The sequence below is a fragment of the Oxyura jamaicensis genome, chromosome 1, assembly GCF_011077185.1.
Source record: "Oxyura jamaicensis isolate SHBP4307 breed ruddy duck chromosome 1, BPBGC_Ojam_1.0, whole genome shotgun sequence".
Classification (NCBI taxonomy): Eukaryota; Metazoa; Chordata; class Aves; order Anseriformes; family Anatidae; genus Oxyura; species Oxyura jamaicensis.
In genome coordinates this window covers 133,263,099-133,288,753 of record NC_048893.1, presented here as the reverse complement: position 1 = coordinate 133,288,753, position 25,655 = coordinate 133,263,099, and the positions used below count along the sequence as shown (strand labels likewise).

General features: G+C 40.7%; 1 protein-coding gene across 3 annotated transcripts in view; it reads right to left on the bottom strand.

Moving 5' to 3' along the window:
- Window positions 1-24,229, bottom strand: part of P2RY8 (P2Y receptor family member 8) — a 34,748-nt gene extending 10,519 nt beyond the window's left edge. Inside the window, exons 1-3 of one of the 3 annotated variants that reach the window (XM_035314408.1) lie at window positions 24,158-24,229; window positions 22,314-22,377; window positions 20,468-20,554 (exon numbers count right to left, since the gene is read on the bottom strand). The gene's annotated coding sequence lies outside the window, so the exon portion shown is untranslated. Of the gene's footprint in view, window positions 1-20,467; window positions 20,555-22,123; window positions 22,269-22,313; window positions 22,378-24,157 lie in introns of those variants that run through there. The other 2 variants (XM_035314464.1, XM_035314531.1) reach the window with 2 other exon arrangements.
- Between the last annotated feature and the right edge of the window lie 1,426 nt (window positions 24,230-25,655).

Genomic DNA, 25,655 nt, shown 5'->3' with positions numbered 1-25,655 from the left:
GAAATTAAAAAAAAAAAAAAAAAAAAAAAAAAAGCACTCTTGCAGAGACAAACTTCAGTCTTTATTTAAGTACATTTGGTCAAAGCAAGCCCTATGGTGGTTATAGTTCTGACCTCAAATAGTTAGGGCAAGGTAAAACATGAGTGTCTTCTCTCCACAAGTATTTCACATTGAGAGGTGAAAATCCCTCTATTTTTAAAGTGAAAAAATGTAGAAAAGTTACTGGGTTTAGTATAGTGGAGAAATATTTGCCTTTAGAGCTTGTTAACTGTATCAATCTAGATGAAAACAGCTTTATTCAAAACTGAAGAAAAGTAGTCCTATAATTTCTGCCGATTAGAGAGTACTAGCATATAATATGTATGTTCATCTTTCCTATAGACACAGACTTTGTAAGCTTATTTTTATTTAAGGCTGATATTTTAATATTATTATCTTATATTAGCAAAGTTAGACATCCTTATAAGGATTCAATACAACAGTTCAGGAATTAATTCCTACAGGACTCACACTCTTCTGTGGTCACACTCCATGTGCGTGCTCTTATTACCCAACAGCACAAGGCAACTTGCTTCTTGGTGAAATAGTGCTACCTTGCACTTATCATGGAGCAAAAGCATGCATGCAAGCAGTTACTGAAAAATTGCTGATGCCTGGATGGGAACTTGACGTCGTTAGACCACACTTTTTGTCAGATGGCTACAAAGGGTATGTGGACAACCAGCTTGCAAAAAAAAAAAAAAAAAAAAAAGCCACTCTGATGGATGTCCCTGTAGCATGGACTTATCCTGTGGTCCTTCAGGTAGCTTGCCCCTAAAATATTATTAAATAATATTGAGTTATGACAAAATGGTGATATTTTTATAAACTTTGACCACAGAAACTACCAAATAAATCTAAATTTAAATAGTACATGAACTGATTTCCTTTATAAATTTGCATCTTTTAAATATTGCCTGTGTCCAGGATTGACAGACAATAGATTCCAGTCTGCAACTACTTCACATAGTCCTTTTGAAAGTCAGAGGAAAAAGCACAGTCGACCTTTCCCTTCTGACCTCAAATGCCAGGAAAAGAATCAACAGCTTAATGGCAGAGGCCATTTGTGATCAACAATATGACAGATTCCCAGAGGATCATTCTGTCTTCTGAAAACTCTATGGTCTTATATTGAATCTGTGTGGTATGATTGGCATTTTACAGTAAATAAATATTCTACTTATACATATATATATATATATATTCTGCTTGAAATATGTACTTTCTATCTTTTCATCTCTCTCTTCTGTTTCCTCTCCTGTTCAGTCCACAAAGGAATTGAGGTAGAGCTGTATGTGTGTTTTTGAAGATTATCTTTACAGATTAAAACGTACACACACTGAAAAAAAAAAGAAAAAAAAAAGAAAAGAAAAAAAAAAGAAAAAAAAAAGAAAAAAAAAAAAAAGAAAACAAAAAGAACAACCCTCACACATTGCTCTTTTTTTGCAGTTGTGTTAAGGGTATGAAAGCCTTTAGCTGCTGATTGATTTAACATACACTGGAGTATATAACCAGGTCACTCAACCGTGTTTTGCAGGTGTAGCTGAAGGGATAATTTGGCATGGTATCCAGGACATTTTTTTTTTAGAACAAAACATGGTGTAATTCTAGGATTAATGTAAGTGTCCAGAAATTGTAGATAATCTTGTTAGTGATGAATCAAAACTCTTAGCTAAGCATCCACACTATCTCCACACAGGCCTCCTTCCACTAGTTGGGCTCAGTATGTACAAAACATGGTATTGCCTCCTAGATAAATACAGAGGCACGTCCCAGAAAGCCACATCAGGATCCCTAATGACTGGTAACCTAAATGCAGGCTGAACCATTGTTCCTCTTGCTAAGATCTATATGAACATCCCAACTCTCTTCCCTGAGAGAAGTAGCATTCAGTAGCAGGATTTGAGTGTAGCTGGCATCTTGCTTCCCTAGTCCTTGCTACAGCTGTGGAGAAGTATCTGTAGAAATCTCAGGGTCTATTTTAGGGTGAGTTGGAAAGTCCAAATGCCACTGACTACACTGGGTGGATCTCCGGTGTCTGTAGCCGGCTCATATGTAATCACTTTTCTTATAAATGCAGATGGTTGAATCTGAATCCAACTCATTCTGAACATCCTGTTGATTCAGATCCTGGTTTGCTGGAGGTCTTTAATTGCCTGGATTCTGTCAAAGTCTAAATTAGTCCCTTAGAACATAATTGTCCCCTTTTACACTTGGATAACTCAGGGGGCCACTTTAAAATGACATGGCCAGCTTCCATGTGAATAATGAAGTGGTACAGAATAGGACCTAATGCATGATTTTATCCATCATCTTTCACCTGTGTTTCAAAAGCTACAGTCAGCTTTATGTAAGCATGTCTGTATTTTTGTGTAGCAAAGATGCCACAGCTGGGAATCAGGAGAAAAATGATTTTGTCTTCTGCTGATCTCACTGCTATAATTGCTCAGCACAGGTTGTTTAGCCTTTATTGACAGCTCACCTGCAAGACTGACTGCTTTGCTTTCTCCCCAGATGTTTCCTTCTGCAATGTACTGATGGTGAACTCCTGACAGACTGCGCATTCTCCTGGCTCACACTTCAGTTAGAAGTGGTTAATACATCAGGACCAGTGGAAACAGTCTTGGCTGAAAAATGAATGACACGAGGGCCTCTGTAGAAGCTAAACTGACATGCATTTGTCTGTTTTCTCTCAAGTGTGATTCTCTGCTCCTGAGTGGGCAAGAAGAGCCAGATCTACAGAAAGAATGAGCATCACTTCCTATCAAACCATGACTCCTACCAAAAGGCTTTGGTACCAACAAATAAATAAATAAATAAATAAAATAGGCTGTTGGAAGCTCTTTTGTTGGAACTACTATTAATTGTGTCTGCTAATTCCTCCGGACCCCTTGTCAATACCACGTGAGCATAGGTGCTCATGTGTATTCCAGCAGGAGAGGTGTGTCTGGGCTGCCAAAGGGCCAGGAGGCAGTGATGCGTGCAGTCCAAAGTGTGGAGGAACCTGGAGATTTCCTAATTCCCTGGCACTTTGGGCAATGCTTTTTTGCCTTGCCTGAAGGAAACAGTGGTTGGGGTTCACCTCCAGAAGAGATCCTGCACTGTCACAACTCTTTCCTTTGCACAGTTTCTCTTACTGCTCATTGTCACAGCTCAGAGTGCGAGCCCTGAATCATCTCTGTACTACTGGGCTATATCACTGCATTTCTTCTCAGTGATGTTCAGTCACCCATGGCCTTACAAATGGTTACAATTCTCTGCTGCAGAGAGATTCTTTGCCTTTTTTCAGCTTTGCCATCAGCAGTCAGTAGTATTAAAGCTATTATCATGAGCCACCCTGGATGATTCTGCTTCTCAGTTATGGTCATATCATGTGAAGAGCGATTTAGGGCACTTGTGTGACTACTACAGAGCCCAGAACAGGATTCATTTATCTTGTGAACAGTCCTGAAAGCCTTGTATCCATGTAACTCCCATCACAGTCTGAGGCAGCTTTGCATGCACAGCACCTCAGTGCTCTTTGCTCAGCAGGGAGAAGCCAGACCACCCTGCTCATGCAAGCTCACTGTGTTCATTCACACACTTTGAAAGAACTGAAAGCTGGTTTCTCTGCAAAAGCTCATGGCTTATATCAAACATTGATAACTGCAGCTGTGCTGCTTGTGGCTGGCACAGGACAAAGTACAAATTCATATGTTCCTGAATAACACTGAGCAGATATACCCAAAAGGCACTGTGCACAGGTAACAGGAATACCAGCAGCATCTACCTACAGGAGCCTACAGACTGCATGACCTACTTTTAAAAGCAGCATTATATGTGCACACAAAGGAAAAATACACTTTTTTTTTTTTTTTTTTTTTTTTTTCCTGACTTCACACTTTAGCGTTAGATACCAGTTAGAGGTAGGACTGGTAACGTACAAGAACTGAAGATCGTAAAATGAGGAAAAAACATAATGGATTTCTAACAAAAGCTCCTCTTCTTGCTCATTTTCTTTATAACTACTTATGTTATCACACTAACACGCAGAGGTACGACAGGAATAGCACCCTGAAACCACATCTGCTACTGTTTCATTCTTCTGAAAGTCCTCGAATGCAGGTGAGACAGTAAGTTGAAGTTCAGCTTTTTTTTTCAGCTGAACTAAGCTGCAAGTGTCCTTCTGTTCAGTCTTTGGTCTTCTCAAAATGCCACTGCATTTCGGTAACTTTAATGCATAAATAAAGTAAAAGTTGGATTCTGCCCTTGTCTAACATACCCTTCCTGCACTGAGAAGTATATAAGTAATATAAGTAGTATACTTATACTAGTATACAAGTTTTAATCGAGATATGTGCTGGTGTGTAATTATACATAAGTTTTACATGAAATAATCACAGGCAGGAGTTGGAGTAAAACATTACACTCTGTAGATAATTTGGGGTGGTGGGGTGTGACCAGTCTGTGCTCTTATCAGCAGACAATACATTGCAAGAGCTTGTTATTGTCTTTATTGAGTTCCCTTTTACTGCTAGCAATGTGCCCTGAGATATCTGGACCATAGTTGCCATATGTATAATTGCCTGAGTTTTGCAATGTTGAGAAAAAATAATGAGGACGAAGATATTCTGCTTTGGAGGTTGTTATTTATTGAGCAGTGTATTAAAAATTGTTGTCTTAAGAGTATTTTTTATGACCCTGGCATTTAGCTTTGACTTGATAGAGTTAATGCTGGATATTCAATTTGTAAACAGACAGTCCGTATCTCAAAATCTCTTCTGCTACATTCAACTGTAATCTGCTCCTTAAGGGCATGGTCAAGAAAACACATTCTTGCAGTGTAATTGAAGGTGTGAATCCTCATCACATCAGCTACTCTATGTATTTGACTGTAGTCATAGAGGCACAGGAGCTTGCCTACCCTTCTGTAGGGAAGCATTGTGGAACAGCTCCAGGTTACCATGTGAGAAGATGTGTTCTTTATAATACAATAGTCCATACTATACCACAGCCAATGCACTGGGTAGTATGCCCCGGTTATGCCCTGCTTTGTTTCTGCCATGACTTGTGTGCTGGCCCACACACTTAAGGTAAATAAACCTAACAGAGATCTTTTATATGCTGACCACAAGCAAGTAGCACACGTCAGTGTGAGGTGAGACCAGCCTTGGTGTGATTCTGATACAGAAAGAGCCTCAGGACAGGGTACACCAGCAAAGTAAAGGAGAGGTGGGAAGCTGTTATGAGGACAAGTATTCTTATTTGTCCATTTTATAAAATATATATTATGTATGTGTACTGGGTCTGGCTGGGATGTTAACTTTCCCTGCAGCAGCCCATACAGTGCTGATATGATAACATATGGTTATATACTGATCTAATATTATATATTAGATATAATTTATATGAAATAGGTAGGAGATAAATATCAATTTCTACTGGTACCACAAACTGAAATATCTATTAATCCCATAATCAACACCCCAAGTGCAAGAATTTTAGCCTGTGTTACTGATTCATCATATACACTGATACACACTATTACATAAACATATATGATATATTGTACAGTAATAAGTAATAATGTATGCTGTTATTTTCACATTTCATTGTATATCTACAATCGATAACAGTCTTTTGTTTTTAGAATTATTTTCAGAACTACAGTTGAAATTTCAGCTATTTGGATTCTAAGCTCTGAAATGATAAATCTTTAAATGAAATGAAAGCAATCATACAGTGAAAACTATGTGCTGGAGAAGAAGACACTGAAACTCAAGGGTATAAAACTCCAAGGTTGTTTTGAAGACTAGTACAATTACAATCTGCTTAGACACCAATAAGAGTAGAGCAGTAGGCGATAGTGCTTTGGAGGCAAAATATGGGTTGTTAGGACCCCTAGAGACCTCTAAATGACATGCTTTGAAATATCATCGCATTCCTGAAGTGGCAATGTATGACTGGAAACTGATGCATAGGAAACTGATATGAATGTACTAAGAATAAAGGAAAACTTTGACACAGATGGGTCCTATACAGGAAAACATTGTTCAACATAAACCAAAACAGGCAAGGCTTCTGTTGCTAAAAGTTAAGGTTGCAGTTTTTAAACTGACGACTAAAGAAAGCCAACTGGCACAGAGAAGCATATGGTTCAGGATGACACATACTCTAGGGTGGGAATGTTATTAAATCCTGTATTCTTAGAAGAAAGGACAGGAAAAGATATTAATAAAACCCAGGAAGGAACCAGACAAATAGCTTCTACAGTGTTTGAAGCAGATCACGTAAAACAGCCAGAACAAACCCAAAATGCTTGTGTCTCTACAGGTGTGCAAAGAGTGTGAAAATGATGAGGGTGATTGCTCCATCTTACAGCTGGGAATCTGAGCTCATTCGGCCATCTGAGAAGTCTGATGAATGAAGGTAGCCACTGGAAACTGTGCGGCTAGGACACACACTGACACAGCACTGCCAGAATAGGTCGTGCCTCTGAAGGATTGGTACAATTGTATTGCAGGAAGCTGTGTGTCACATCCAACAAGCAAGTCAGCCGCATAAACAAATGATACGGACTTTTATGGAGCGAAATACCTAAATAGGAAGGCTATAACTTCAGGACTGTACTATCAATCACATAATGAGGATGGTAAATGTGGCAGCAATGTGCTTAGGAAAGAAAGAAGGTTGAGAGCTCAAAAAACATGGAAATAGCAAAACCCTTCATTTGCCCCTGAACAGACTGGGCAAGTGCACAGAGGCATGATCCCCGTGTGCAGGCACCAGCAGAGAGGAGCTCCTTCCCAGAGGAGGGCAGCAGCTGGTGATTCAGGCTTCTCTCAGTCCTCCTGAGACCTCTTAGCGGCAGAAGCCCTGACCTGGAGTCTCCTGCATCCCCATCAGGACACCCCCATGTGCCTGGGGCCATCTCCTGGCGTGGAGGTCACCCAGCCAGGACTGGCCTGTGCCACGCTACCAGGCCTTCTCCTCAGGAAAATGGCACACAACCTGCCTGATTGCAACAGCCCAGGGCCCAAGCCAGCTGCTGCTGCTCCGTGCTTGGGAATCCGTGGGGAGAAGTTATATAGCACAACCGAAACCTGCACCAGCTGGAGCTGTCATGCATTAGCAGTGCATCCCCAGAGAAATGCAGAATGCATGAAAATATCTGATAAGAAATGAGACTTGGTAGAATAAAACTGCAAGCTTGAAACCTGGACTCTTGTGGGGGCTTCCCTATCGAAAGGTTTTTGTTCCCTTTTTCACTCTGTTGTAGAGGCATGGGTCTCAAAAGAGAATTGCCACTGGGAGCTACTTCACTGCCTGGCCCTTGGTGCTTTGGCAGTGGCTGCAACCTGTTCACAGCCCTCTTCTCAGCAGCTCTTTTTTTTCTTGAAACCCCGAGGATGCCCTCTACATCTTGGGAGTAGAGACAGGACCATGCTCTCAAAACATAGCCCACCCTCCTTCTGCTGCAAATGCATTCAGGAAGACCAGCACCAACAACTTCTTCTCTTTCTGAGAGAATTGGAAGTCAATTTTTTTTCTATGGCTTTGTTCCCAGCTCTGTTTTGGGTCCATGGTTCGTGCTTGCTCATGGGAAGTTCATGGGACATGGGACCGTCCCAGGGCTTTCCCACAGAGCAGCCCAGCCCTGCTGAAATTACCCAGGGCCATGGCAGGGTTTCTGCACAAGTCTCTGTGTGGTAGCAGGTACGCAACAGGGAGGCCTGGTGGGGCGTGAAAGATAGAGTCATCCGTGCCTGTGACAGTCACCCAGTATCGTCGCCCGCGGGGCTTTCACTGTGGTTTGGCAGGCAAGTGGTGGAAAAAGCCAGTGTTCTGAAAGTCATTCAGGGAGCCAAAGGAAACGGCTCCAGGTCCCTTTTATTTTAAATATCTCAGCAAGAGTCTCTTATAAAAGTATAAAGGTGATATAAATTTCAGGAAAGCAGCTTTAGTATTTTTTTTCTTGTGTGCATTTTTGTCTCTTAGTCTGCCTCACTGTCATAAACATGTGCACAGAGAGGAAGAAACAAAAAACAGAGTTTTAAGCTTTAAAATAAATAAATTTTCTTGTTAAATAAAGGTTGTGAATTAGATATTCGTAAAAGAGCCTACAAAGGGAAAATAAATTCTTATGGCCCCTTCTAGCACTCCATCCGGCCATGCAGGTGAGCAGACAGTGCTCGAAAATCTCAGACAGCAAAGATAAGAGCACAGTGATAAAAGATTTTTCATCACATGTTGTGGGGAAAGTTTTCTGTAAGCTAGGATGTGCTGCTCAGTGCAGGTTCCTCTTTCAGTTCTCTGAAATTCTTTTTAAAAAATTACACACACACAAAAAATAATAATTCAAAAGCAGCTTCCTCAGTTCAAAACCTCCCAGCACTCCCACACCACCTCTGTAGACAGTGCCTCTTAGACATATACATGAAAGGTGCACATGAAAGTTATTTGCTTATAGACTGGTAGCTTTTAGAGCATTCTGTTACATTCCGGTATAGAATACCCTATGCAAAAACATGGTTTGCTGTTTAGTTTTGTTTGCCTGTCTTTTTAACATAGAAGAAAACTTTTTTTTTTTTTTTTTTTTTTTTTTAGTACTAGTAAAAAGAGGAGACATCTAGCAATTCATCAGTTAAAACCTATCCTTTCTTTTTAAAGGCTATACAATCACAACAGGAAATATTTTGAAATGGTCACAGTAATCACAAGACAGACAACTTTTTAGGCTGAACATGTGTTTATACTAGTGCCCTATTTTTAGGTCACGTCACATGCCAACTCCATGCCATTGCTCTTTGTATTTTAATTGTAAATGTAATAATAATTTCTGCAGTCTTCAAGAATAATAGGACCATACTTCATTCTTGCCTTGTTCATACTTGCTATGCTCAAATTCATAATCTGACAGAAGCAGAGTCAAAATAGCTGTTTTTGATTTAATTAAAAATGGGGCTTTTCTTTGTTATGTACTTATAGCCTTTTTTTTTTTTTCTTTCTTTAAGAACCTGAAGCAATTTTATTCATTCAAACAATAATTGGAAAAGATGCTAAAGTTGGCCTAAGAGCACTTCCAAGGTTAAGTGCTGGGAGGTAATGGGCTGAGGCCAACACCCACGTTGAGCTTCCTCATTATCACTCATGCAGGAAGCCATGTCAATAAGGAGATGAAAATGCTGTAGATGTCTTCATTTTGGGAAAATGTCTCTTTGGAATAGCAAGAGATAGAGAATTAAGAACTGGAACTCTTCTGAGATTTGATAGATGGACTGTAAATAGATCCTTGAGAATGCTAATCAAACTGTTTTGAATTCCAGTGTTATCTCTTTCACTTGCTTGATACCTTTTTTCAAACAAGGCATCAAGCTCTCTTACACTATAATATTTGAAAACCTTTCAGTGACTTCTCAAAACAAAGCTGTAAGCTTAATTAATCAAAACTTATGATGGAAATGTCTTGAATCATAGTGAGTTTTTGAGACATATTTTGAATGCCCAGCTCAAGAAATATTCAAGAGACTGCATTTGTCAAAACTGTGTTCAGAATTATTTATTTTTTAAAATAAGCATTTTCTAGTACCTTAAATTGTGATACACAAATAAGGAGACACCCCAAATCAATTATCAAAGTAGAAAGCTCTTGCTTTATAAGTAGTGATTTTCTTTCACCCAAATTATAATAATACCAGAATATTCTAAAGGAAAAAAATATCTGCAAGGTGCAAGATGCAACTTGATTTTATGGTTCTCATAGTAATTAGTACCTACAATAACAAAAGCCAGGGCCTGACTTTGTACAAAGGATTTCTAATGCTTTTTTTTTTTTTTTTTTTTTTTTTTGGTACAAGACAAGCTCAAGAAAGCTGCAGTACCCCAAATTTCAGCTGAAAACCAGTTAAAAGACTTTCTTTAGAAACTGGGTGTAAAAAAGAGATTGTGGTTAGTTTTGCTCGATCATAAAGAAAGACAGACGCAGGAAAGCAACAAGTGTCAAGAGGCACTAATACAGAATGCAAATCCACAAAGCCTAGCACACCCACCATCCACACCTCCTATACCCAAGGTTGTAGAAGCACGTGTAGACATGCACCTGCCTGCCCAGGAGTCTCCAAGTCCCCAGCTGAGATGTCCCATACCTTGTCAATTCACAATCAGGCACTTTAGAATGAGATCCAGAAAATCAGGACACCGTGCAGTAAGCAAGCTAGACTGCAGGAACATCTTGGTCCCTGAGAAAGCTGCAGCTTTCAACACTTTGATGAGGGTTTCAAGGAGACCTCCAGCTACAGCCGTGTACTGCAACTGAAATTTCCCCTGGAGTGAGATGATTGCATTAGTTTTATTGAAAAAAAAACCTTGAAGGATTGAAAACAGAAACAACAGTACTGCCCATAATCCTCAAATATCACTCAATAGGGATGTGGGAGATATGAATTTATTTCTCTCTTCATATACATTAAGTTTGAATCTACACCTCCCACTATACAGTAAGATCTTCTATTAGTCACTTCGTATAAAACAGAAAGTGGATTGAAATAGGAACTATGCTTAGGATGCCTTCTCCCTTTAGATACCAAACAAAATACTACAGTTTTTCTTTCTCACCCATTCAGGTTATACCCCAGTTGCAGCATGCAAACTGGTACAAATTCAACCCTAGAAGTAAGCCTGCAAGTTAGGTATGATGCCTTTATTCCCAATCACCAGGCTGAGCATTTGTGTTTTTTTTTCCCTTCTGACAGGCAGGAGTGAAGTATGGCTGTTTCTTGTTGCACAAGCATGCCTCATTTATTCAGTGGTTTAGAGAAGGCTGACGAGACTTGGTTCACAGGGCTACAGGTACATGTGTTTATAGATCTGCTTGCTCTACTTCTTTTGCTGAGATCCTTTATGTTTCCTTCCCTGCAAGCCAGCATGGGAGGAGGACAGAATAAAGATCCTATATTTACATTTTACAACATTTGCCTACTGCAATAACTAAGCTTGCCATGTATTAGAGGGGCACTTACTCAGGGGAGGTACCTAGAAAACTCTTCCCCCCACCCTGTGCCATAAAAATAAAAGCTGTGCTCATGGAGGTACAATGTGAGGCCTCATTTCTGAGGCCAACCTAATGCTTTTTTTTTTTTTTTTTTTTTTTTTTTTTTTACAGAACTAGGCTCACAGGATATAAATGGAGTAGTTTACAAACACCTCGTTCTCAACTATTTCTCGTGACATCCTGTCACGGCTGGTATGACTAATTCATATCAGTGGGTATACAGATGCATCCCAGTAAAGGGCAGGGTAGCAGATGATCAGGTAATTTTTAGTGTTGTGTGATGGTAGGTAACAAGCAATTATTAACAAACACTATTAGAAGGATGAATGAGAAGAACATAAGGATCTTAGTAGGTAAAAGCCTGACAAAATTCCACTCCTTCCAAGCTGTTGTCATCTTTTCAACTCCTTCATGCTTTTCTGATGAGAAGCTAGATGAAAAATTGCATGATTTTCATACTCCTGTGTGGCTGGGGAGATCTATAGATCAACTTATTCACAGAGAAAAAAAAAATAAAAAAGGTAAGAGTATCTAACAGCTTGTATATTAAAGAGTTAAGAGGAAGGGAGGAGAAATAAGGAAGTAGTGGTTGAAACAATCTTCTCTTAAGCATACAAAAACTGTGAAAGAACTCGATAACATTTTAAACAGAGTATATAAACAACACAGAAGAGCACCAAAGTAGGTCTTCTTTTATTTATTTATTTATTTATATTTCTAGGAGTGGGGGCGTTAAGAAGGAGTGGAAAGTCTAATGGCAACATTGAAAATGGAAACTCTGCAGTTAGCCAAACAGCAAGCACAAGTTTCTCACCCGGCCAGGTTGAAAACTAAAGGCACCATTTGTAATTGTGTGAAGAGGATGGTTTCCAAAGCCTTCCATTGCAGGGTAGTGCCACTTTTTTGTACTCAGATATTTAATTTGAGATGGGTTAGATGAAAAGTATATGCAAGAAAATAAATATAGCAAAGTATTTCACCTTGAGACTTACTACAAAAGGCAGCTGAACTATCAACATGAAAGAGAGAAATACAAACTTATTTCAAAGAACATTTTCATAATATGTTATTTTGATCTAACAATGCTATCCTGACTTCTTTAAAATTATGCTATATTTAGCTTTCGTTCCACTGGGGAAATACTCTTGTCATTTCTCATCATTGACAGCAGGGATTCAGCAGCGGCATAGTTTTTGCAGTTCTGACCTAGTCAAAACTGTTCTGATACCAAAGTCACCGTGTCTTGAAGAAGAGCATTCAGAAAAGTGTCATTGCCTGTACATATGGCATTGCCAAAATCTACAGCAACGTGTTGCTGCTGTGTGAGTTGTTGTAGAAAAGGACTGAGATTAGGGAGAGTTTAGAACAAATTTATTTCAGAAGCAAAATAAATTGGAATAAAATTAAAAATTTGAAAATATTTAATCTCAGTCTTCAAAGATATTTAATAGTTTAGCTGCCACAAACTTAACTTTCTGCTTCTGCATAATCCCATTTAACACTTGTGCATGAAACAATAAGCCAGTGCCTAACAGTTTGTAAACAATCAGAAGTGATTTTTATTTAACAGCATCACTGATAGTTGTCTATCTTCACCGCCTTTGTTAACTACAAATCAAGAGAATTCAGCTCGATCTCAAAAAAGGAAATAAGCACCCACAAGATAATCTCTACAGCACATTTCTCTTGGGGAGAAGGAGAACATTTAGACAATTATGTTGACACAAAGAGCACAGACTCAAAGTATTTCAGGGGAGGCTCTGATGCTCATGTTCTTCCCAGAAGAAAGTAAAAGGTCACAATGGCACCAGGCTGCTGATCTGGGAGGTGAGGTCCGTGGCTTTGTGGACCATCATGGACCAACAGGGAGAAGGTACACCAAGATGCTGGGCCATGCAATACCTCATACAAGCCAGTGAATAAACACAGTTCACAGGAACAGTGTAGGCTGCTCATGCCTGAAAGTGAAAGACTCTCTTTTTTTCAGTACACCTTCTTACCTGATGAACGAGGTTTGTGGATAGGCACGTAGCCTCATTTTTAGGGGAAGGATGTGATGTGGGAGAATCCAGAAGGGTAGATTCCCTTCTTCGGGGTGTTAGGTGTGGGTCCTGGGTGACTGTCAGCCAGCCCAGGTATCAAACAATTTTACTTGTCCAGATTATCAATGTTTTAGAAGCAAGAAAATAAACAGAAAGCAAACAGCTACTGGGGCCAGCTGCTCTTCGTTTTTGTTTGAAAAGAGACTTTGGGCTATGTTCACAAGTCTGTATTTTCTGTCTCCCCCTCAATAACCATGAGCATGTTTGTTAATTCTAGGCAAATTTGCTAAGGGGGGTAGGTCCCAAGATTAACTAAGTTTCTGTGCATTGCATTAAAATATCTTGCCAATTGGATGAAAGTCTGGGATTCAGACATTTACACTTCCACAAAAAGTGTTCTTTTGACTGGTTTCTGCAACTGTATAGGCTTTCTGTGTGTCATGGCCGTAATAGCTCAGGAGGAGAAGGTTGTAGACATCTTAGCTATGTAGTAATCCACCATAAATCACAGAATTGTATGAAGAAAATAGGCTACCATTTTCTTCTGCTCACAGAACCACCACAGGACATGTTGGACACAGGACTTGCCCCTTTGGGGCATTTGTAACTGGGACTCACATGCTAACTGCTCAAAAATCTTCTCAACATCCCTTTTGTGGCCTGGGATCAACAAATAGAAGCACAGTTTGGAATAAATGGCAGAGTATTTCATGTGATTACAAAAAACAGCCTGGAAATCCTTTGCTAGATCCCACTTGACTCAACACATGACAGACCCAATGTACAAATGGGCCAAGACCCTTTGAATTTCTGTCCAGTTCTTTGTGAACAAACCCCTTATATATTTTTTTTCTTTCTTCTCCCCCCCCCTCCCACCCCCCACCCCTTTTTTTTTTTGGTACACTGAAAATGTACAAGCTGATGATAGACAGAAGGTAAGCCCTTTTTTCTTTGCTGAGGCAGGGAAGGGCAGAGGAGTGTTTACAGTTCCTGCCGACTAGCAGGTTAATCTGAACTGTGAAATTGGTGGCAATGGCAAGAAGCTGCAACACTACCTTTTTGACTTCAAACACAAGGAAGTCAAATCCCCAGGTGTTCCCATGCTCTTTAGAACACAGTAAAAATGTTTCTGGTTGCCTGTTTTTCCTCCTACACTCATGATTGTACTAGTCCCAGAGCCAAATTAGAGCACCCAGAAGCACAGGCACAACCGAAGGAGCTAATATTTCTGTAGTCCATTTTTTTCTCTGCTCTCCTCCAGCTTTCTGACACAGCAATAATCTTTCGACCTGATGACATTCCTCCTACAACAAAAGGATACCCAAGTGCTGCTGTGAGACATTCCAAAGTGCTTTCTTTTTGCAGTACTGCAGCAGAAAAAAAATGGGATGTGCTGAGGATCCACCCCACTCAGTACTCAGTGTATACATTCTCAAGATCTGGGTAGATCAACCATCTATGCTATTGATATCCAGATCAGTTATGATCTCTGACTTTCTGATCTCTTCCTTTTCTCATGCAGGGGTACATGTAGTCATGCAAGAGAGCCCACAGACATTGGTGGGAATAGATAAGTGAGTCAAACAAACATCAGCCCGCTATATATCCCTCCCACTGTAAGCAAAGAGAAGGTTCAAGAACAGCTGATGAAACTAAACAAGTACAAGTCTATGGGGCCCAATGCCATGCATCCCAGTGTCCTGTAGAAATTTTCTGATGAAGTTGCCAAGCCTCTCTCCATCATATTTGAAAAGTCCTGGCAGTCAGGCAAAGTCCCTGGTGACTGGAAAAAGGGAAACATCATTCCCATTTTTGAAAAAGGTAGAAAGGAGAACCCAGGAAACTACAGACCAGTGGGCCTCACTCTGTGCCTGGCAAGATCATGGAGAAGATCCTCCTGGAAGCAATGTCAATGAACATGCAAGACAAACAGATGATCTGAGACAGCCAGAATGGCTTCACCAAGGGCAAATCGTGCCCAACCAATCTGGTGGCCTTCTATGATGGAGTGACTGCAGCACTTGACAGGGGAAGACTGACCAATGTCATCTATCTGGACTTCTGTAAGGCCTTTGACACAGTCCCACATGACACCCTGGTCTCCAAATTGGAGAGATATGGATTTGATGGGTAGACCATTCAGTGGATAAGGAATTGGTTTGAAGGTCACACCCAGAGAGTGGTGGTCAATGGCCCTGTGTCCAAGTGGAGGCTGGTGACAAGTGGTGTCCCTCGGAAATCTGTCCTGGGATCGGTACTGTTTAATATCTTTACCAATGACATAGACAGTGGGATCAAGTGCACCCTCAGCAAGTTTTCAAATGACACTAAGCTGAGTGGTAGAGTTGATACAACAGAAAGAAGTGATGCCATCCAAAGGGACTAGGACAAGCTTAAGATTTGGGCCCATGTGAACCTCATGAGGTGCAAGGTGCTGCGTCTGGGTCGGAGCAATCCTGGACATGAGCACAGACTGGGAGAACTCATTGAGAACAGACCTGCAGAGAAGGACTTGGGGGTTCTGGTGGGTGAAAAGCTTTACAGGATCTGGCAGTGAGCACTTGCAGCCCAGAAGGCCAACTGCATTCTGGGCTGCACTAAAAGGAATGGCCAGCAGATCGAGGGAGGTGATTGTGTCCCTCTGCTCTGCCCTTGTGAGGCCCCACTTGGAGTATTGCATCCAGATCTGGGGCCCCCAGCACAAGAAGGATGTTGCTCTGTTAGAACAGGTCCAGAAGAGGGCCACAAAGATGATCAAAGGCCTGGAGCACCTCTTCTATGAAGAAAGGATGAGAGAGATGGGGCTGTTCAGCCTACAGAAGAGAAGGCTCTGGGGAGACCTCATTGCAGCCTTTCAGTGCTTAAAGGGGACTTATAAAAAAGATGGACAGTGACTCTGCTCAATCAGATAATGACAGGACAAGGGGAAATAGTTTTTAACTAAAAGAGGGGAGATTTATATTAGAGGTTAGAAGGCAATTCTTCACTCAGAGGGTGGTGAGGTGCTGGCACAGGTTGCCCAGAAAAGCTGTGGATGCCCCTTCCCTGGAGGTGTTCAAGACCAGGTTAGATGATGCCCCGGGCCACCTGATATAGTGAGTGGCATCCCTGCCCATGGCAGGGGGGTTGCAACTATATGGTGTTTGAGGTCCCTTCCAACCCAAGCCAGTCTATGATTCTGTGTTTCTATAACATGTAAAACTGCACATTGTCCTGTTGGCTTATCTGAGACGTATTGTTGATGGAAAACATTTGATTAAAAAAGCTGAAAAAAAGTTTCAAACTTACAAATTATTTCAAATCTCAAACTTTTAACATAGACTGAACCTGAAATGTCTCAGTGATGAGTTTGTGAGGATATTTTATCCACCGAGACCATATTTTAAAGTAATGTATCGATGCAGCAGAGAGTTGCTGAGATCATTGAAAACAGACACTTAACAGGAAACTTCATTCTTCCTCCTCTTAGAGGCGTTAACAGTATCTTTATAACCTGCAGGAGAAACTTGTGACTGAGGAGACAGATCTTATGAAAGAGAAGGTTCTAGAAATGTTGTTTGATAAGTATGTGAAGATTTAGGTCATGATTTAGGTTCATATAGAGATATTGTACACAATGTGTAAAGCAGAGTTTAGTTCAACCGAAGGGCTTGATCTTGCTCCTGTTTAATACCATCTCACACTCTTATATTAGCCACCAACTTGTGCTATCTGCATTCATGAAAAAGCTGCAAACTTTTTGACTAATGGTGTATTTCTAATGACTGTAACAGCAGTGATCATCACACTGATTATTTAAGTACTGAATAATCAAGTTTGTCATCTTTGCAGTGACCTGAGATTGAGGACAGGGGAAGGTTTCCCTTATGAAAATGTCTTTTATCTTCCTTCCTTGTCAAAATACTCATAATGATCATATAGCTTAGGCAGGTTATTGCTCTAATGGTAATTAAACTGTTGAAGAACCTGGGAATCAGAATTTCATTGGCAGGTTCCCCTGGTTGCTTTGTAGTTTAATGATCCTATTAGTGAAAGCTAGAAGTTGATAAGCTGAAGAGATCCAATCAGCCCTTCTGCCAAGAAAATTTACAAGCCAGGTGGATGGAAAATGGGCAAGTTTAAGCCTGCCTATTTCCATCAGATTTGTGTTAGAACCAGTGCCCTCCCAGCAATTCTCCAAAGGCAAAATACCCCACCAGAAAGCTTTAGACTTTGTTCTCCTCACTGTTCAAAGAATGACACTATACCCTATGGACAGTGCACTGTTCAATCCCTTGTTGAATGCCAAGCAAATAATTTATTTGTCAGCATTTCTGTGGCATGCAATGTTGAAGCAAAGTGCTCTAAGAAGACCTGCAAATTTCTTCTTTGAAGCCTTTTTCTAATTGGAAAATTGTTTAACCATATTGCAAACAGGAGCGTAGGCCTGAGGCAACATAGGTTGCCTAAGACATGAGTACCTGAGTTCTCAGAGCACCTGACATTACATAAAATTGTATTGTTTCAAAGCCACGTTTCTGTTGACTACATCTAGATCTATAAGTGCTCAATACTTTTGCAAGAAAGACCCAGGTGTCTATGAATACATGTTTAAAAATGAGGAACTCGGAACTGGTGGCTCTTTCTGAAAGCTTAACCCTTTGAAGCCAGATCTGAAAAAAAGATATCATTATCTATGAGATGAGAATCACAAAGATTAAGGCACCAATGAAGAGTTAGGTGTCTCAAAATGAGATCTGAAATAGCAAAACGATGAGGAACAGTATGAACTTAGCACTCATCTGGGGAGACTATGGATGACTCTTGGAAATGTGAAAACTTGGAAAAAAATCTTAGCGAGTTTCCCAGAATGCCCTCTCTTCTTCACGATGACTACTGGGACATCTAAGCCTTCGGTCGGCTTGTTAATTCTCCTTTTATAAATGTTCCCCATTTCCTTTTCTTTCTGAGGACTAAATATGACTTGCTATAATCTTTTAAGATGATAGATAGAAGAAAAACACTTCATTTCCCTTTCTAAATGTAGTGGTTACAGTCAGGAAATAGAGCCTCCCAAGTCTGACCATGGAAATTATTACCTGATATAGAGATTTTTTAAACCACAAAATGGCTGGGTACTACCTGTATTTCATATCAAAGATATGCAATAAATAAATTATTGACATGGCAACTTAGGAAAAAATGCACAACATGCACAACAGCAAAAGATTTCCTAGCCTAGCCTAGCCTAAACACAGGGGCAGTCATCTGTAAGGGAGCGGACATAGCCTGATCTTTACACTTTAGATTGGCCTTTGGGATTATCCAATGACTACTGAAAGTGAAATAGTGTCTCTGAAGACTAGACTAGAGAATAGATATTTTGCCTTCTAGATGAACTGTATTTCAGGTGTCTGCTCCCCTTTTGTCCAATGACCATTGCTTCATCTTCCATCAAAGTTGCAGCTTCAACAAGTCGGGTGCAAATCAGACCTGTGTGGTAGTTAGCATACTTTCAAGGAAGGAAGTGGTTAAGACTTTGAATACTTTCCAAAGAGAGCACTGAATGTGCGTGATCTTTCTCCTAGGGGAGTGCTCTAGAAGAGGAGTTACACGTGCTTGAAAAGAAAGCACTCGTATTTTTAAGGAAATCCAATCTTACTGATGTACTTTAAGCATGCTCCTTACTGGCATGAGGCCAACTGTCTCAGTCCTGTCAAAACCCAATTGCTCCATAATTGCAAATAGATAACTGCTTTATACTTATCTTTAAGTACCTTAAGTACTGCTACTTTATGTTAGGAGAAGCAGCTCTTAGGGGATTATAGTCAGTGGCTGTCTGAGAATTGTCCCCAGCTGGGGCTGAAGCTCTGAAGTTCCACCTCAGATACATTTCAGATATTTTTCTGCACCTATTTCCTATGGAGATGCTCACTTCTCAGCACCACACAAGACTCTCAGGCAGAACCTGATCTCCCAAGACATAACTCAGGCACCAAAATCACAAGATTATTCCATTTTCTCCTGCAGTTCTCCCTCTCAGTCAGCATGTACCCTCCAGCATCAAGCATATCAGGGCTTTCTCAGGCAATAGTTTCCCTCTGAATGAGCAGCTGGTTGATTTTTTTGTGTCAAAAAATTCTTCTGTAGTATCTACACTTAGATGACTGAAGGCTGTACCATCTTCCACATGCATAAGGGAGCTGTTACAGCACTAAGGGTAAGTCACTAAGGGTAAGTAAGTTAGCACTAAGGGTACAGCACTAAGGGTAAGTAAGTTAGTAAATTAAACACTGTCAGAGCCTGGGTTCAGGCCATAAAATTCACTTCCTTCTGTGGTTACAATTCTGGCACAGCTTTGATTCACACCAACTAATGCTCGCTCAAGCAACTTGTGCAACTTAGGAGTTATCATAGACCAAAGACCATTCCCGAAAAGGAGTTTGGATGTTGCCATCCTGTTTCAGGGAACAGTTGTTACTACAGACGTGTCAGATCAGCTGAGGACCAGAGTATGTCTGGTCCCAGCACATGGATGCAGGGCAGAATTACTAACCGTACCAGGTGAAAACGCCTTTTCTGACTAGACCACTAGAGGGTGCGCAGGCAAACGTACTCTGCCTTGAAGTTTCATTTGAAGGTTACAGAGGCATGGATATTTCAGGTTTCTATCTAGAGTCTTTGAGGAAATGAGCTGGCAGGATCACGTTTTGCTGTCCTCTACAACCCAGTTACATCATCTGTAACATGCAACCCAAAATCTATCTTCCCTCCCATTAGCTGCTGTCCAGACATGTCTCTCTGTTCTCCTCTACCTGGACTGGACTGCCAGTTCTCCTCCTGTGATTTTTTTTTTTTTTAATTTTTTATTTTTTCCCAGCATTTCTGTTCCTGCTTGTCCACTGTTTCCTATCTTGCCCTCCCCCCACACTCCAGGAGGATTTCCCTTTGCTTCTACACTGACTGACAAAGAGAAATAATAAAAGCACAAAAGGCTTCTCCAGGCCTTCAGCTAAAGAGCCGTTGTAGCACAGAAATGGAGTCTACTCAGTGTGCCTGCGATCCTGGGATAACAGAACTTCAGCTGAGCACAATTTAGACAATCTCAACAACTAACTATATCTTTTCAGACTTGTGGTTAAACAAAAACAACAACAACAACAACAACAACAAACACTACCACCACCACCAACAACAACAAACAACAGTATTTACAAGAGGATTCCTTTCTTCATGCTTACTAACCTAACAGCAGAGAGTTGTGTTCCTGAATATTCCCTTATTGCCTCAGAAATTGCCTCACATATCTAAACTCTGCATGTAACATCCTGCCAAAGAAAAAGCAACACGTTTCATCTCAAATGTTGATCAGACTTACAGGCAGCTCCCTAGGGAATTTGTCTAGCCATGGTCACCGCTGAAGTTTCCGTGCGGTAGCAGATCAGATTTCCTCTCTGAGTAAGAGCTGCAGAAAGGACCAAAGAAAAATCTTTTAAGAGTCAGCTGCTTCTAAATATATATATATGTATATATTTATTTAAAAAGAGCACATCTAAAGATGCTAAACAGTGGCAAGTACTGATAATGCTGCCTTTCTTAGTTGTAAAACATGCTTCGCTAGCTACGAAACATACCTGTACTAGATTGCTAAAGATGTACAACATCCACATCTGAAGAAGAGAAGATAAAAGAGCACATATTTTTGGTGACTTTATATTTTCTTTTCTTATTGAATCAGGAGCAACATGAATAAGATGCAGGTAGTAAGTAACCCTAGTTGCTTCATCACATATCCACATATGCACTGTACCGGTGCATAGTATCTCTTACTATTTCAAGACCTAATGAGGAATTGGAAGACCAAGAGCCTGAACGTAAAATTGTTTTCAATTTACCAGCTGTTGAACATAAATTCCTCATACAGTAGTGTAAAAACATGACAAAAACATACTGCTTTTGACGAACAAGCTCATAGATGCATTGCCCCAGCTTGGAGAACACTTGGTTCTTCCTCAGCCCACAAGCAAAAATGCAGAATCTCTCTTTTACGTATCAATAATGGCTAACATCCTTTAAATATATATACATATAGTTACATGAAGAGTATACAGGATCTCTCTCTCACTCTCTTTCTCTTTCTGAACTTTTAGCTTTAGTTAAATACTCAGCATCACTGAAGAATAAGACTACCAATGGAAACTTTCAGTAAGGACTAAAGGTTTCCTATGAAAATTGTGTGAAAAGAGACCAGATCAAGTTGACAACACCAGATTCCAAGGATGAAGAAAATTAACCTTGTGGGATATTTCTCTTTGATTAACAACAAAATGTTGATGAGAAAAAAATATATATATACTACCCAATTTAAACCTATTTAAAAATCACAAGCCTAATGGTCAGGTGAGAAGTTCCTCTCAGGTCTCCTGTGTATAAATAGTAAGCCCAAGAGGAACACCAACTTGACTTTCCAGTTCCAATCAGAATACAAGATGCTGGCAGTAAGAGGAAAAAAGCCCAAAGCAAAGTCCCAATAACATTTACTTGTAACATGTGTTCATTTTATCCAGATTTTTTTTATTTATTTTTTTATTTTTTGGCACAAATCAAGGGCCTCATTTCTACAAAATCATTTTTCAGAGAAGAACTCCATTTTAAAGCTCATCATGTACACTGTGAAAAACATAAGAATGGCATCAGAAAAATATGTCAGATGTCAAAAAGGTCCTTCTGCCCATTTGGAGACTGTGAACGTTTGCTGTCAATGGTGAAGCATTCTGGACTTCTGCTTCAAAACAGCTTTCAAGGTGGAAACTATGCAAATATGAAGTGGAATTATTAGGCTGCAGTAGGCATGCAAAACACCACTACATCAATTAAATGCACTGAGAAACAATCCTGGTGTCTCTGCGCTTTCAAGCAGGACAGAGGGAGCCCACCACACAGAAACTTCTTAAGGCTGGCTTGTGGGATGCTGGTTTCTCCCCTCTAGCCACTCAGCCAGAAGGCAGCAGCTACCGGGAGAGACAACGCTTACCATACAATGAATGGGTTTTCTAGGTTTTGTTTCTTGTCCATCCTGCTATGCTGCTACATACAAGGTATGCCTCCTTCCGACAGAGGAGTACAGCCTTTTCCCACACCAAACAAAGATGCTGAAGATGGAGAGAGTGCCGAGAGCAAACGTTTTAAAACACCTAAGCCAACACCCTATTTTCTACACTTACAGTCATCAGAGAGAGCCAATTTGTCTGCCCAGGCAGATGCATCAGGGATGAAACCAAATCTACCCTGAAAGACAGAAGGTGAATAAAACATTTTCAATAAAGGAGCCTGAAGGGATGCTGAAAACTGCAGGCAGAAGCAGTGGGTAAGCTGCTGTTGGTGATAGGGAAGTCCTGGGTTCAGTTTGCTCTCCCCCCACAAAGCTGGTGTGTACTTTCACTTGACCTATGCCTGGGCAATAAGTGGGAAATGCAGCTGAAGGATGGGTAGGCATACCTCGGCCAGCTTTCATCTAGCAAGATGCAGTATTAATAGCAACACGCTTCAGCATAGATGACAAGTATTTACCAGCTAAGGTCAAACACAACTCTAAGAAACGGCAAAATGCTCAGCATCAATACTCAAACTGATCAGATTAAAGTTGATGCAGATGTTTCTCCCCATGCTGTGGCCTCCTCCCCAGCAGCATGCTGACATGCTCCCTGGCTGTGTTCACAAGGAAGAGCTGGGGTTCTTGATCAGATCCCCTGCAGGGAGCTGGGAAACCCTGGGCACAAGTCTGGTGTCAGATGGATTTGGGTTCATCTGGGTTCAGTGACAAATCTCTGCTCCATAGGGTATTTGAAGGGTGAATTTCATTACAGAAATCCAAGCGCTACCATCTCACAAGTAGGGTGCCAGTGATTTAGGAATTAAGTCCAAAAATTGATAGGACTTATATTTCCGAATAAAACAAATGCCTTGAAAACCTTAACTGGATTCTCCCAATCGCTATGCATAAAATCCAGAAAGCATTTATACCAAACATGAGGCACGGCTGCAGAGCCAATGTCCAAACATTAAAACTGATTACAAGCAAAAAGAATAAAAGAAAAAAAGCAAATGCCAAAAAGCTGAATCTCCAGTATATGACTTCACCCAGAGATTCTCACAGCATGTACAAGCTCACTTTCTGCAGGGTGACCTGGTGACAGCCGGTTATTACAATAACTGCCATGCGGAAGGCTATTTTATATTTGTCTGAACTATTAAAAAAAAAAAAAAAAAAAAAAAAAACACGTTCACACAAATACTCTCTCTCCCTGTCTATTAAGAGACAACAAATGCAGTATGCAAGAGTGCACTCTGCTGCGAGACTTCCTTCTGGTGCCGCTCTGTCTGAGCTCAGTTTTTATGCATCAAAAGACCCTGATGAAATTATATCTTTTTTTGATATGCTTCCACCCTCACTTCTGTGCATACGTTCAGTTGCTGCAAACCTCAGGAACAGTCTCAGGATGACTATAATACGTGACTCTGCAATAGCTAAAGATAAGTATCAGGTCCAGTTTTATGAATAAAACTGGTCCAGAATTATCTGGTTTTGTTTTTCTTACAGCATGTAGCAGCTCACTCTTCCTCCTTTTAAAAAGACCTTTGAAGACACACTACGATTTCCACTGCCCTCCGTACTTAAGCAAGCTGTACACCTGAGAATCCTTATTTTGATCATGGTTTGCAAAGTGAACTCCTTAAACTGGTGGTAAGAGTCTTCTTTCTCTTCTATTGCAGTATTTGCTGTGATCGTTCTGACCTCTGACTAGTAGTAACATACCTCCTTCCTTATATCTGCTCTGTTACTAACCCATGCAGTTCTAACTTTATTTATAATGCCCACAGACATCTGGGACAAAGACACACATGCAGTTCTTGGATTCAATGAACTTTGTTCTCCCTTCAGATGTAAATAAGAGCAGCGTGAACAAATCAGTCCTGGCTGAGACTGACTCCACTAAAAAGCAATTTTGAAAAAAAAAAAAAAAAAAAAAAAAAAAACAATCAAGAAGTGAAAAGCTGCAGTCCTTACCTGATCTGGGATGTACAGTGCACCTTGAAAGCCTCTTAAATGACAGAGAAGAATTAGAAATAGTTGAAAGTTTGCATTCATCCAACCACAGTGCTCAGGAAATGACCATGTATTTTGCAATGATTAACTCCTTCCTCACTAATGTCTTCACTTTTTCAAGTACAACAAAAAAAATGCCATCTTATCCTTCCACTGCAGTTTGGTTACTAATGCCATACTTTACACACAATTTCTGTTTCACACTGAGAATGTGCAGGTGGCCAGAGAAGATGACTCTGATCTCCTCCATGGAAGAGAGAATTTGCAGTGTCTTCTGCATAACTGTGATGAAGTACATTTTACTGTTCTGTGAAGCTTATGTGACGAAACGTAGAAATGACTAAGTAATGGCTTGAGCAGTTAATTCTGTTTTAGAAGATGCTTAGAGCAGTATTCTCAACATGACTTGGGATGTGTCCCCCAGCAGAGCAAGAAAAAAAAAAAAAAAAAAAAAAAAAAGTTATTTAGAGAGCAGCAGCTTTTATATTCTGGACATACATTTGGTGCATATGTGGTCTGAGATACTTCTTTGCACATAGGGTCTTTAGGTGAAAGCTGGGAATGCTGGAATGTCAGGAGTTAGGTCTCATGCACATAAAAACCTTTTACCCCTAAAAGACTGTTCCTTTGCTGGATGTACCCATTCAGCTGAGGCATTTCTGAGCCTGAGCATCACATAAAGCCATTGTCCTGGAAGCTGTGAAGGTCAGTCCCACCAGGTGCACAGGCTGCCTTTGGGAAACTGGCACTTCCATGCAGAACCCGTGCTGGCACTCGGGCTCTCTGCCTGCAAGTGCAGGGGCGATCAGCACCCCAGAATGAATTCCTCCCACCCAAAAGCAGCAGTCCAAGGAAGAAAACATCTCCAACAGTCTGGATGGCAACACTGAACACAGACCTCGGTTTTGTACCATACTCCTTTTTGTATGATTTAGAAAACAAGTCCCGGACATGCACACGTGTATGTGCCTTCCACAGCTCTGATGTCTTCTCGTCTAGGCACGTGTGTGTTTTATTTTAAAAACCTTATGGGGGAGGGAAACGTCAGTCCTGCACTTGGGATGTTGGTAGAGGAAGAGAGAATAGAAATGTCCCCAGCATGCCCTTTTGTACGACATTTTCACAGCTACAGAGCCCAGCTAGGACTGTTTGGGTTTTGGCTTGTCTTTGACACAAACTAAATCTTTGTTTTGTGCAGCCCACAAAACAATGCCTGAACCTGCAAACTGCATCTTTTCATAGAGTAGGAGGTGTAGGGGAGGGACAAGTCTCTCTCCCCCTCCTGAACGGGATGCTCATAGCTCCTGGGGGGCACCAGGAGGGCAGGGGAAACAAGGAGGGAAGGCAGGTTGCTGAGGATGAGGCTCAGGTTTGAGTGCTGCTCTGAGGACAAACAGTGTCCTGCCTAAAACGTATCAAAAGTCCACAGAAACTACAGAAGTGGATCTTGTCTGAGCTT